The sequence below is a fragment of the Pseudorasbora parva genome, chromosome 18 (assembly GCF_024679245.1).
Source record: "Pseudorasbora parva isolate DD20220531a chromosome 18, ASM2467924v1, whole genome shotgun sequence".
In the NCBI taxonomy this organism is placed as follows: Eukaryota; Metazoa; Chordata; class Actinopteri; order Cypriniformes; family Gobionidae; genus Pseudorasbora; species Pseudorasbora parva.
Window position 1 is genome coordinate 33,553,667 of NC_090189.1, and position 11,341 is coordinate 33,565,007.

Genomic DNA, 11,341 nt, shown 5'->3' on the forward strand with positions numbered 1-11,341 from the left:
GCAGTGAGCCAAAGCCTGCCGACTCTCGACGGTCTCGAGCTGAAAGCAAACGCAGCTGAGGTATGTACGTTAGGCCTAACTTAACATATTTTTCATAGTGATTAATCATGATTTTTCTGAATGGAAACCCCTAGAAACTAGATTAGTAAAATGCTATTCAAACTTGTGGGAGCATGCTGTAGGCTACTGTATTAAGATTTGTCTTATCTGGCGAAATTACATTTATAACGTCTTTTATTTTATTAATTAGTAGCTACGTTAGCTTTAAATAAAAATTGAAATTGTAATTTTTTACAGTATTGCCACACACTTTCTCTTATGAATATTGAACTTGTGATTTCTAAAACTGTGTTTTCGTTTTATTTTGTGTTACAAGAAACTTCCACCCAAGCAAACGCTGAGGCTCAGATTTCCTGCCAAACACTCCCAGACTCATCATGCTCGGTAAGATCCAAGCACTCAACATACACAATAGATGCCAATATTAAGGGTTACTTCACATATAAAGCATCTTGCACTTACATTCCAAAAATCTCTAGTTGTTACTGATCCAATAGAAAAAAAAAGAGGTATTTTTTCTTGGATAGGGTAATGCATAGCCTAATGTTTTTATTTTCAGATTCTTCGTCAGAATTAACCCAGAGCACAGCGAGTGCAATTCAAAGGTCCAGATTAGCAGACAAACTGGGAAGGTGGTCATCAGGGACTTCATCGAGTATGACTGGCAGAACAACTAATTCCAGGTGAGACTTTTAATTGTTACCTTGAATACCTTTAAATGGTGATTGAAACTCAGGGGTGGCCAGCAACTTGTCTATTAAAGGGATAGTTCACTTTAAAATTTATTCTCAAGTTGTTTCAAACCTGTATGAATTTCTTTCTTCTGCTGAACACAAAAGAGGATATTTTGAAGAATGTCGGTAACCAAACAGTTAACTGGAGCCAGTGACTTTCATAGTAGTAAAAAAAAAATACTATGGAAGTCACTGGCTCCAGTTAACTGTTTGGTTACCGACATTCTTCAAAATATCCTCTTTTGTGTTCAGCAGGAGAAAGAAATTCATACAGATTTGAAACAACTTGAGGTTGAGTATGTGATAATAGCATTTTCATTTTAAAGTGAACTATCCCTTTAGGCCTGCCAAGCATCATTTTTAAATCAGGCAGTTTTACAGCGTCAACACAAGGTGATTCAACAACACTGACATGAAAAACAGGAGGAACATTGTGTGACAACACCAGCCAGTTAGAATACTTTTCCATTCAGAACTCACAAACATAAATTTCACTGTTGTATCACTAACTGCAAACATGGTATTGTGGCAGAAATGTGGGATAGTCATGTACAATTTTATAATATTCATACAGTTATTAAATATTAAAGTAATGGCAAATGACAGAAAACAATTTGTCTAATAAGAGTCGAGTTTCAACTCCATAATATTTACATTTTACCTTTTAAAAATAGGTTGTTATTTTTACAGATGTTACAGTTTGTGTTAACGAAAATACATTTACATTTTACATCTTTTGTAAAGCTATAAAAAAATATCAGCCCTGGGGGATGCTACTCCACAAACCACCAACAAAGCATATAAAAAATACTAATATTGATTTAAAACTTTATGTGTATGTCATCAACCCATCTGTCTTACTTTTAAACTTTTACATTAATAATGAATTTCTTCTTCTACAGGGTAGAAGACTCAGGCCCAGGAAGTCCAGGTCAAGTTTTAAAAGAATAATAGTTATGGAAAAAAAACATTATTGGAGAAAAACAATATTCAGGTTTGAAATCCTTCTGTTTTTAAAGGGATAGTTCACCCAAAAGTTTAAATTGTGTCATCATTTACTCACCCTCAACCTGTATGAATTTCTTTCTTTTGCTGAACACAAAGAAAGATATTTTGAAGAATGTCGGTAACCAGACAGTTGATGGGTCCCATTGACTTCCTTAGTATTTTTTTTCTACTAAGGAAGTCAATGGGACCCATCAACTGTCTGGTTACCAACATTCTTCAAAATATCTTTCTTTGTGTTCAGCAAAAGAAAGAAATTTATATAGGTTGAGGGTGAGTAAATGATGACACAATTAAACATTTTGGGTGAACTATCCCTTTAAATCATTTAATTTTTATAGATTTGTAATTTTACCCAAACATTTGAATACATATTGATTGTTTTGTTTGCTCAAAAAAGTGCTGAAATGAAATAAATTGTTCACAGAGAAATGTTAACTTATTGAAAAAAATTAATATGTTCAGAAAATATATAGATTTGAAATCCTGCTGTTTTTAAATCATTACATTTTTATACATTTGTAATTTTATCCAAACATTTTAATAAATATTGATTTTGTTTGTTCAGAAAAGTGTTTTTTTGTATGTTCAGAAAAGTGATGAAATAAAAAATTTACAGATAAATTGTAACATTGAACAAATTATGCTATACTATTTTTTTAATGAATTTTTGAAATTAAAAGTGAGAAAATAAATGGCATTTGTGACAGTGTCTTTATTTTACAGTTCACAAATTTAATGCAGTAATCCTGATTACAGTATAATTATAAAATACAGTACTGTGATTATTACTGTACATTTATTTACAGTAATTTAAAAGTTACTGCGATTATATTTACAGTAAGAATACTGTGAAATGAAATACAGCAACTTACAAGCTAATTGCTGCCAGCAAGTTGCTGTATTTTTCACAGTTATCTTTTTACAGTGTATATTGGGTAATTGTGTGTTTTATTTCTGATGACGCAGTGAAACATGCCAAATTGTGCTATTTTCATGATTTATCAAATTTTTTATGTGGTTCAGATACAGAAATATTTTGAGTTTCTATTTATTAAACAAATTTCATTCATTGTATCAACTCACATTTTTAATTTCAATAAACTCAAAATTTTAAGGCAACCAAGTTACTTACTTTTTTAAGTTAAACCAACAAAAAAAAAACTTTTTTCTTTACAGGGTAGGTAGGTAGGTAGGTAGGTAGGTAGGTAGGTAGGTAGGTAGGTAGGTAGGTAGGTAGGTAGATAGATAGATAGATAGATAGATAGATAGATAGATAGATAGATAGATAGATAGATAGATAGATAGATAGATAGATAGATAGATAGATAGATAGATAGATAGATAGATAGATAGATAGATAGATAGATAGATAGATAGATAGATTCATTGATTCATTGATTCATTGATTCATTGATTGATTTTGATTAGCTGACATCCCTGTTCACAGTGATCCATTCATTCCATTCATCTTGAAATCCCACCAAATCCCAAAGGTGAAAACTGACACCACAAATCAAAAACTAATTCAGACCCTTCTCATTTTCAGTTCACTGTTGTATCGCATTCTGCCGTTAGAGCTTTTGTTTTACTGTGTTTTGTGTGACACCTATGTGAAAGCTGACCCCACAGATGAAGGTGCCGAAATAATTTATCACTTCTGTCACCTTGTGGCAGCATCACAATGACCTGAGGCTTTAAGTGAGGAAACAGCATCTCGCCACTCGTGCTGTGAGACAAAAGCACAGGTGAAATTCCACACTAGTTACCGCTTAGTTGACTATGCTACCACGCATGCAGCTCCCAGAGGTCCTGCCGCTTAAGTAAACGCTGTTTGGCTGTCACACGTTGCCTGTCACCTCGGTTTACCTCGCGTTTTGTGCGTTTGATGTTAATTCAGCTGTTCTTGGGTAGTGTGACGTTACCAAAGATGTAGTAGGCTACCCATGTGTTCAAGGGGAAAAGAGGATGATATAGTTGTGTTCTGTTATTTTTTTTTATATATATATATATATATATATATATATATATATATATATATATATATATATATATATATATATGGCCTAATTTGGTATGTTTTTAATAACTGTTAATCATGCAGGCTATTATTATTATTATTATTTTATTTTTATTTTTTTATTTTATTTTTTGATGGGCATTTCCAGCTGAATTTGATCAGAACAAATACTTTGAACGAACAGCAATCCCCTCACGTCAAATTATTTTTCCATTTGCTCAGCAAAGTCGTTTGTTGACACAGTCATTGAGCCCGTGTTTCTCACGTTGCCGGGCAACCATGAAAAAAGACATCCTAACATTTAAATAACACGCAAAACTAAAACAACAAGAATGTACAACTGCTCCCGCCCACTGCTGAATGGAGTCTCCTGACGTAAGTCCTGATGCAGAACACCAGTAGGCGGACCATCAGACCTCCAGCTGTGAGAAACTTCTGTGAAAAAAGCTGTGATTGACACGGAAATCCTTCAGTGAGAATTAGTCATTGTATTGCACAACTTCTATGCCTGCCTGTAAAAGAAAATGTTAGAAAAATTGTTTAAAATCGATTATATAAGACCTTTAAAATATATAGTCATAACAGGTTTGGCCTGTGTTGTTACTGCTGAAACTGCAGTCTTATGTGAATGTTTAATCGTGTGCAGGAGTAGAACCATAATTATACCCTTAATGTAAGCCTATTCCTCGGGTCTTTTAGTGACCCGGGACTTCATTCATACCCTCCTCCTCATTCTTTTTTTTAAAGTTAGACATCTTAGTAGGCCTATTCCCCAATCAGATCATTATAAACAATATACCGAGAAGAAAAGACGTTTCACTGATAATTACCGCAGGCAGAAAACAAAAGAACATGAAGAAGGCTATACGAGGACATGATGATGGAATAAAACGTCTGCTCAAACTGAACCCTTCCAAGCTCCGAAAGATAACATGCTTTATTTTATTCTTCTGTGTAATTGTTGCTCTGAGTTTTAAATTATTGTGACAGGTAGAAATCCATCCGCATTAGAAATAGATTCGGGTTGCTAAAGACAAGACCCAAATATAATATAGGGATTGGCGAAACATTCTTGCATATAAGGGCCACTGTTGGATTAGAACTGAACTGAGCTGGACTATGACATCACTGTTTTTTCCAAAAACTCCAAAAAATATTACATTTACTAATTTATCAACTTTACAACCGAAATGAATCAACACTGAACTGTCTTCGGCCGAACAATAGCTGCTGTAAAGCCGTTTGCATCACTGAATTATTTTCTGTTATCACTGTAAAGCTGCTTTGAAACAATCTGTATTTTAAAAAGTGCTATAAATAAAGGTGACGTGACTTGACTTGATTGTCTTTACAATAAACATTGCTTTCATTAAATCGTTATAAGGCACATTCATTAAGTGCCATCACTCTACTTAAAGATAAAGTGCCTGATATGTGAACTAAAGTCAATATTTGGCCGGTATGGTTGCTGTGTATTGATAGTAACAAAGTGAAAAGGAGATTGCGTCATACCTGTTACAATTATGTGTGTTTTAGCAAGACTAGAACTTACAACTGACACCAGAACTTTATAGTTTTATACTGCTTATTGATATGATATCACAAAAAATACTATCATCAGTTCTGGTTTGAGGTACACATGCAAAAAAAAGAAAATAAAAAGAAAATAAAGATTATATATACATGATTGATTTCTCAGGTAGAGAGATCCGGTCGACTGATACTTACTGTAATCGTTTACCTTCAGTCATGATTCATCCTGAAACAACAAGCCGCTCTTTGTTCAGTGGAAAGTCCACATGTCCTGTAATGCAAGAACTTTCTAGACCCTTTAATTCCAGGTCTCAACAGGAACCATAAGAAAGTCTTTTCAAATGGTCATTTGTGTGAAGTCTCCCTGCGCTGCAATTTTCTTAATCAGTATTTTTGTTTTATTATGAACTACATGCGAGTGAGAAAATAAGTTTTATGCATAAAATTCACTAGATTTTGTGAAAAGACAATACACGTTTTAACAAGTAACTAAATAAAACAAACTAAATAACTAATAATAAGAAATCACTGATTTGCTTTTTAATGCATGTTGTTTTAAGGATGTTTTGTATATATATATATATATATATATATATATATATATATATATATATATATATATATATATATATATATATATATATATATATAATCAAGTTAAAATTACTGACTGAAATTTTTTCGCAGTGTTAAGCCTAGTTCACACTGCCCGATTTTTGTCCCGATTTTGAGTCGCCGACAGGTTTTGTGAGATCGCCGACAAATGCCCGAGATCACAGGCAAATCTGTGCTCGTGCACGCGAGTGACAATCACGCAGTCTGAATAATCAAAGACGCGATCAGAGAGAATCGCCGACGAGTCGCCGACGCCGGTGAGATATTTGGCATGCTAAATATCTGGACCTGTCTGCGATCCAAACTCCTGCTGTGTGAACAGCGTTCTGACTGAAAATTACATCGGCGATGAACAACAGCCAATGAACGAGTGAGATACAGGGCAGCGGGAGGTTCAGGGAGGAGTTATAGAGCAGAATATCAGTATTTTAATAGATATATTTACAATTCTATCAAACAGAAACAAAGGCCAAACATTTGCACATCCAGCCACAGCAGCAGCACATTAAATAATTATTTATTTACCTCAAACTGTTTTTGCAGAACAAAATCCTGGCTCCCTCTGTCTCTCCAACAATTTCTTCCGCCATAATCTTATTTCTTTTTCTCCACAAATCAGCGCACATACAGTTTGAAGCAAACTTTGTGCAGTTTATCATTTTTAATAACAAGTCCAAGTCTCGCGCGAGAACTCCGGTCTGACGCACGTGTGATCTCGCGTTGTTTACTTGTCACATCGCACGTGTGTTTGGGAAACGTAGTTTGCACGGGAGAGAGAGAGAGTTGTCGGCGATTCTTCCTCTTGTTCAGTCATGCAGTGTGAACTCCTCTGTCGTCAAACCATCGTGCAGTGTGAACACAGCAGTGACTGAATGATACCCCAGATAGTCATGCAGCGTGAATAGAGCAGTGACCCGACGAGTTTGAAAATCGTGCAGTCTGAACTAGGCTTTAAGTTAGATCCTTTTTCCTAATTAGCAATAAATAGTCTTGTCTTTTTTAGTTTAGTTCTGTTTATTTCAGGCAGTGAAGAATATTTAATTTGGTTCTCACATTTTATTCCTGTAATTTTGTCATTAGCTGGCATTTCCTTTTAGGATTCTTAGAACAGATCTTCGAGATGTTTTGAAGCAAATGGTCTTTTGATTGCATGCCATTATATCTCACAAATTATCTTTATATGGTCACGTCAGGAGTTTTTACTGATCAGAATTTATTTATACTGTAAAAAAAAAAAAAAAAGATTTTCGGTTTAACTTAAAAAAGTAAGTTTCCAGGTTGCCTTAAAATGTTAAGTTCATTAAAATAAAAAAATGAGTTAATACAATGAATACTTAAATTAAGATAATATTTAAATTAGATTCTTAAAATTCTTAAATTATCTACATTGACTTGACAAAAGTAAAAATGTAATAACAAATAATGAAAATGAATAGCTATAAATCCACGGACTCAGTCATATCTCATTCAAAAGATACACCCAACTCTTTTAAGTTGACACAATTGGTCACAAGAGCCAATGCAATTTCACTGTCCAAGCTCAAAGCTGATGTAACGTTTCTTTGAGCAGGAATTTTTTATGTGTTCTTGATATTTGGCGGATGGAGATGCTGATCGCTTTTAGAGATTTTCTTCACACAAATCAATTGTTTGGCCTTTATAAGACTTTTTGAATAAATTGTGTCTGCAGTCGTATCTGCCTTTTATATCCTGCTGTGTTTTATATCATGTAATACACATATGGGTAGGTTGAGGGATGGGTTTGGGTTATATTTTCAAACATGTTTAAATATCGTAAACAAAATAATAAAATAAATGTAAATAAAATTATGCTTTCTGACTAAATTGAGAATCACACTCCAACATAATAACCCAATATATAATTTAATTTCCAAAAGCGTCTGACTACGGCAAAGGTTTCTCATTGAAATCAAAGTAGGCTACCCTGCACGTCTAAACATTTCGCTAAAGGGGAACTCCAAAGGATCGTGGAAAGGGCGCACAAGGGTCCTGACCAAGTGTCATTATGTGGCAAGTTGGGAGTGAGAACGTTTTGTCAATTCCCGCGCTATATGGAAATTTAACAGAGATGACATCAACAAAATAAACAAAAATAGATTCATTTTTTTATCATCAGCTAATTATAAAGTCTACAATAGATAATATAATTTAATACGATAATTTATGGTGCACTTGGTTTACCTGGCCCGAACAAAAAAAAAAAATCATTTATTCCTGGTCCACTTAGCATTCACATTGGCATTTTAACACTGAACCTAAAGGCATAGGAAATGTTCCCAACCTGATTGGTCGGCTTTTATTCCGTATCTCTCCAGCATAAATTACTGAACATCCAAAACAATGCTGGGTTCTGGTCTAAATGTGCTCGTTGTATGTGTGTAGCTTACATATTATGGTATTTGGACCAGCTGAAAGTCATGAAGAGCTTATAAAATGTGTAAAGGAGTCAAAACAACAGCAAGAATCCCTCCATCACACACACACACACACACACACACACACACACACACACACACACACACACACACACACACACACACACACACACACACACACACTGTCAAAGGTTTTATGATTAATAAGTTATGACAACATACTGTGTTTTTGCAATGCTTTAACTCATCAAAATCAGTTAAGAAATGTTCAACTTTTTCTATAAGTCATACACGTTTCAACCATTTTTTTAAAACTCAGTTTAATGTAATTTAAGGTAAAAAGACTGAAAGTTGGTTATACTTAAAACTTTAAGGCTGCAACTTTTGTTTTTTTACTGTGGACAAATTAATCTGCTGCAAGGAGACGGTTCTGATAGCCTAGAAATCTAGAGACAGGTCTGCTCTGGTTGGTTGTAGCGCTATCCTATAGTGTGCAGAGGGAGTTTGAAAGACAACCGTTTATCCCGCCCCTCGGATTGAGCCCTGTCAATGGTGAGTTTCCAGACCAAACATCTTGATGTGGGTCTGGCTTGTCAGGCTAGGGTTCTGATGCCTGTACCTGAAAATGTGATGGGCAACATCACAACTATGACGAGAAACAACAGATATTCTTGAGTATTCTGTCCTTTTTAGGGTCGTATCTTGTGACATGATATCTCGTTTTTGGTTTGTTTACATGTCTTTGGTACGTGTTGCATTCATATTTCATTCCAACTGCACCACAGTATGTTTTGAAGCGGGCAGAGAGCAATCTTTTCAGTGGTCTTGGTCTGCTTGTTTGGTGCACACCAGGGTTCAGATGGCAATGTTTATAAATGAAAACACCCTAGTCACACTACTTTTAGGGTTGTTCGCACTTATTTTGCTTTGCTTGGTTCATTTGGTCCGGACCAAAAAAAAATAAAAAATTGTCCCAATCCGAACCCCTTCGCCTTCCCCTACCCCTCACTTAGAGGTGAAAATAATCTCCTAAGAAATGGTAGACCACTATTACACGATTACACGTCATCATACGTCATTATACCCTGTTTCTTTAGTGTCCTGTAACATATAACCAGTATGAACAGTAATGAAGTGCACACATCGAACACAGAAATCAGGAACAGAAACACAAGAAATCAGGCACAAGCACGTTTAACAAATTTGGACTTAACAAAACGGCACTCGTTTTCAGTTTGAAAATGTATGCGCCTTCAAGTTTCCTACGACGATTCAGAATGATACAGAACATTCAAGACTGGTGGAGCCGCTTTTTTTCTCAGAGCAGTTGTCATAGTTGGGTTAACTTTTATAGCAGTGAAGAAGAGAATACATTAAATATATGTTCTGTGTCCCCATTTGCTCAAATAGCAAAATAAATAGAAACCACAATAGTGTTTCAACAACATTTAAAAAGAGGGGGGGGGAAATAGAGTGAGATTGATAACGGCAGTGAAAAGAGAGAAATATGCATTTTACTGTCACTCTCATAGATGCTGTACTAGAAACATCCAATTTGTTTTTTGTAATTTGATGCAAAAGTTATATGTACATATGGCAAAAACATTTGCAGGATTTACTATATTGATGACCGTTAAAACGTGTAATCACAGTCTGTGAAAAGGTTCCATTTAACCAATCTGAGCTGGCCGGTATGGATATGGTTTAATTTTCTACTGTGGGGCTGCAATAACGGAGCTCTTTGCAATTAAATTCAAACTAGTCAGTTGCCTTGGTAACGCAATGGTTTACAGACGATATGTGATGTAAATATCGACTGCCTTATGAAGGATTTTGAAGGAAACCACAATTTGTTTTTACATTTTTGCTGAAGAGATAATCAGCTACTCCATTGGGCCATATGTGATTTTAAGACTTCCTTGAAATCATGACATGGCGTGTGCAATAGCCTACAAACCAGGCATGAAGACAACAAACCACACACATTACAGTAGTGGTATTGTTCTTTCCTGTTGGTGCAATGCAGAACTGGTCTAGATCCAGAGAAACGGAATTTCGTCCAGTTGATGTGGGAGGCCAGACAATTCAGGTGAAAAGGGAAATAAAAGAGCTCTGTAAGACACAGAGTGTGGGAATCTCCTGGCTCAATTGTTATTAGTTTATGGAGTAACAATAGAGAGTTGATCTCAGATCCTTCTCTCCAACTGGACTTAAGGTAACCTGACACTGTGGGACCAAAAAAGCATATGCATATGCACACACACACACACACACACACACACACACACACACACACACACACACACACACACACACACACACATACACACACACACACACACACATACACACACACACACACCACACACAAAGTTTTGAAAGCACTTAAAAGCACCCAACACTATCCCTACCACTAACCCTACCCATTACAGAAAACCTCCTGCATTTATTAAATTTTCAAAAACATAATTTAGTCTGAATAATATGCTGTTTTCCTCATGGGGACCAAAACATTTCTCCATAAGAACAAAAAAAGTAGGGTTTACCTGGGCCACACACACACACACATGTTGGGTTTTCATGTTGTATAATAATGAGTATATTGCATACTATACTTGTACTATACATACTCTACTTACTCAATAGTAACTAATGAGACACAAAATCACAGAAAACCTTATGCGTTTGTATATTTAAAAAAAAAAAACATCATTCTACATTATTTCAATCAATCAACATTATTTATATAGCGCTTTTACAATTACGATTGTTTCAAAGCAGCTTCACAGTGTTAAACAGGAAAATATTTATAAGATGTTTTCCTCATGGGGACCAAAACATTTCCTTACAAGGATTTTGGATATTGGCATCTTTGTGGGGATATTTTGTCTTTTCAAGAAAGTAAATAAGAATCATAAGGTACCTACCCAGACAGCAATATAGTGTCAACCCAAATCCGGCCCACATCTAGTATGTGT

The 11,341-nt window shown here is 35.1% G+C and overlaps 1 long non-coding RNA gene across 1 annotated transcript; it reads left to right on the top strand.

The window, feature by feature from the left end:
- The first annotated feature begins 292 nt into the window (after positions 1 to 292).
- On the top strand, positions 293 to 1,879 carry LOC137046744 (uncharacterized). The gene is made up of 3 exons (XR_010899033.1): positions 293 to 444; positions 620 to 743; positions 1,697 to 1,879. It is a non-coding gene; the product is annotated as an uncharacterized lncRNA (long non-coding RNA).
- Positions 1,880 to 11,341: the final 9,462 nt, after the last annotated feature.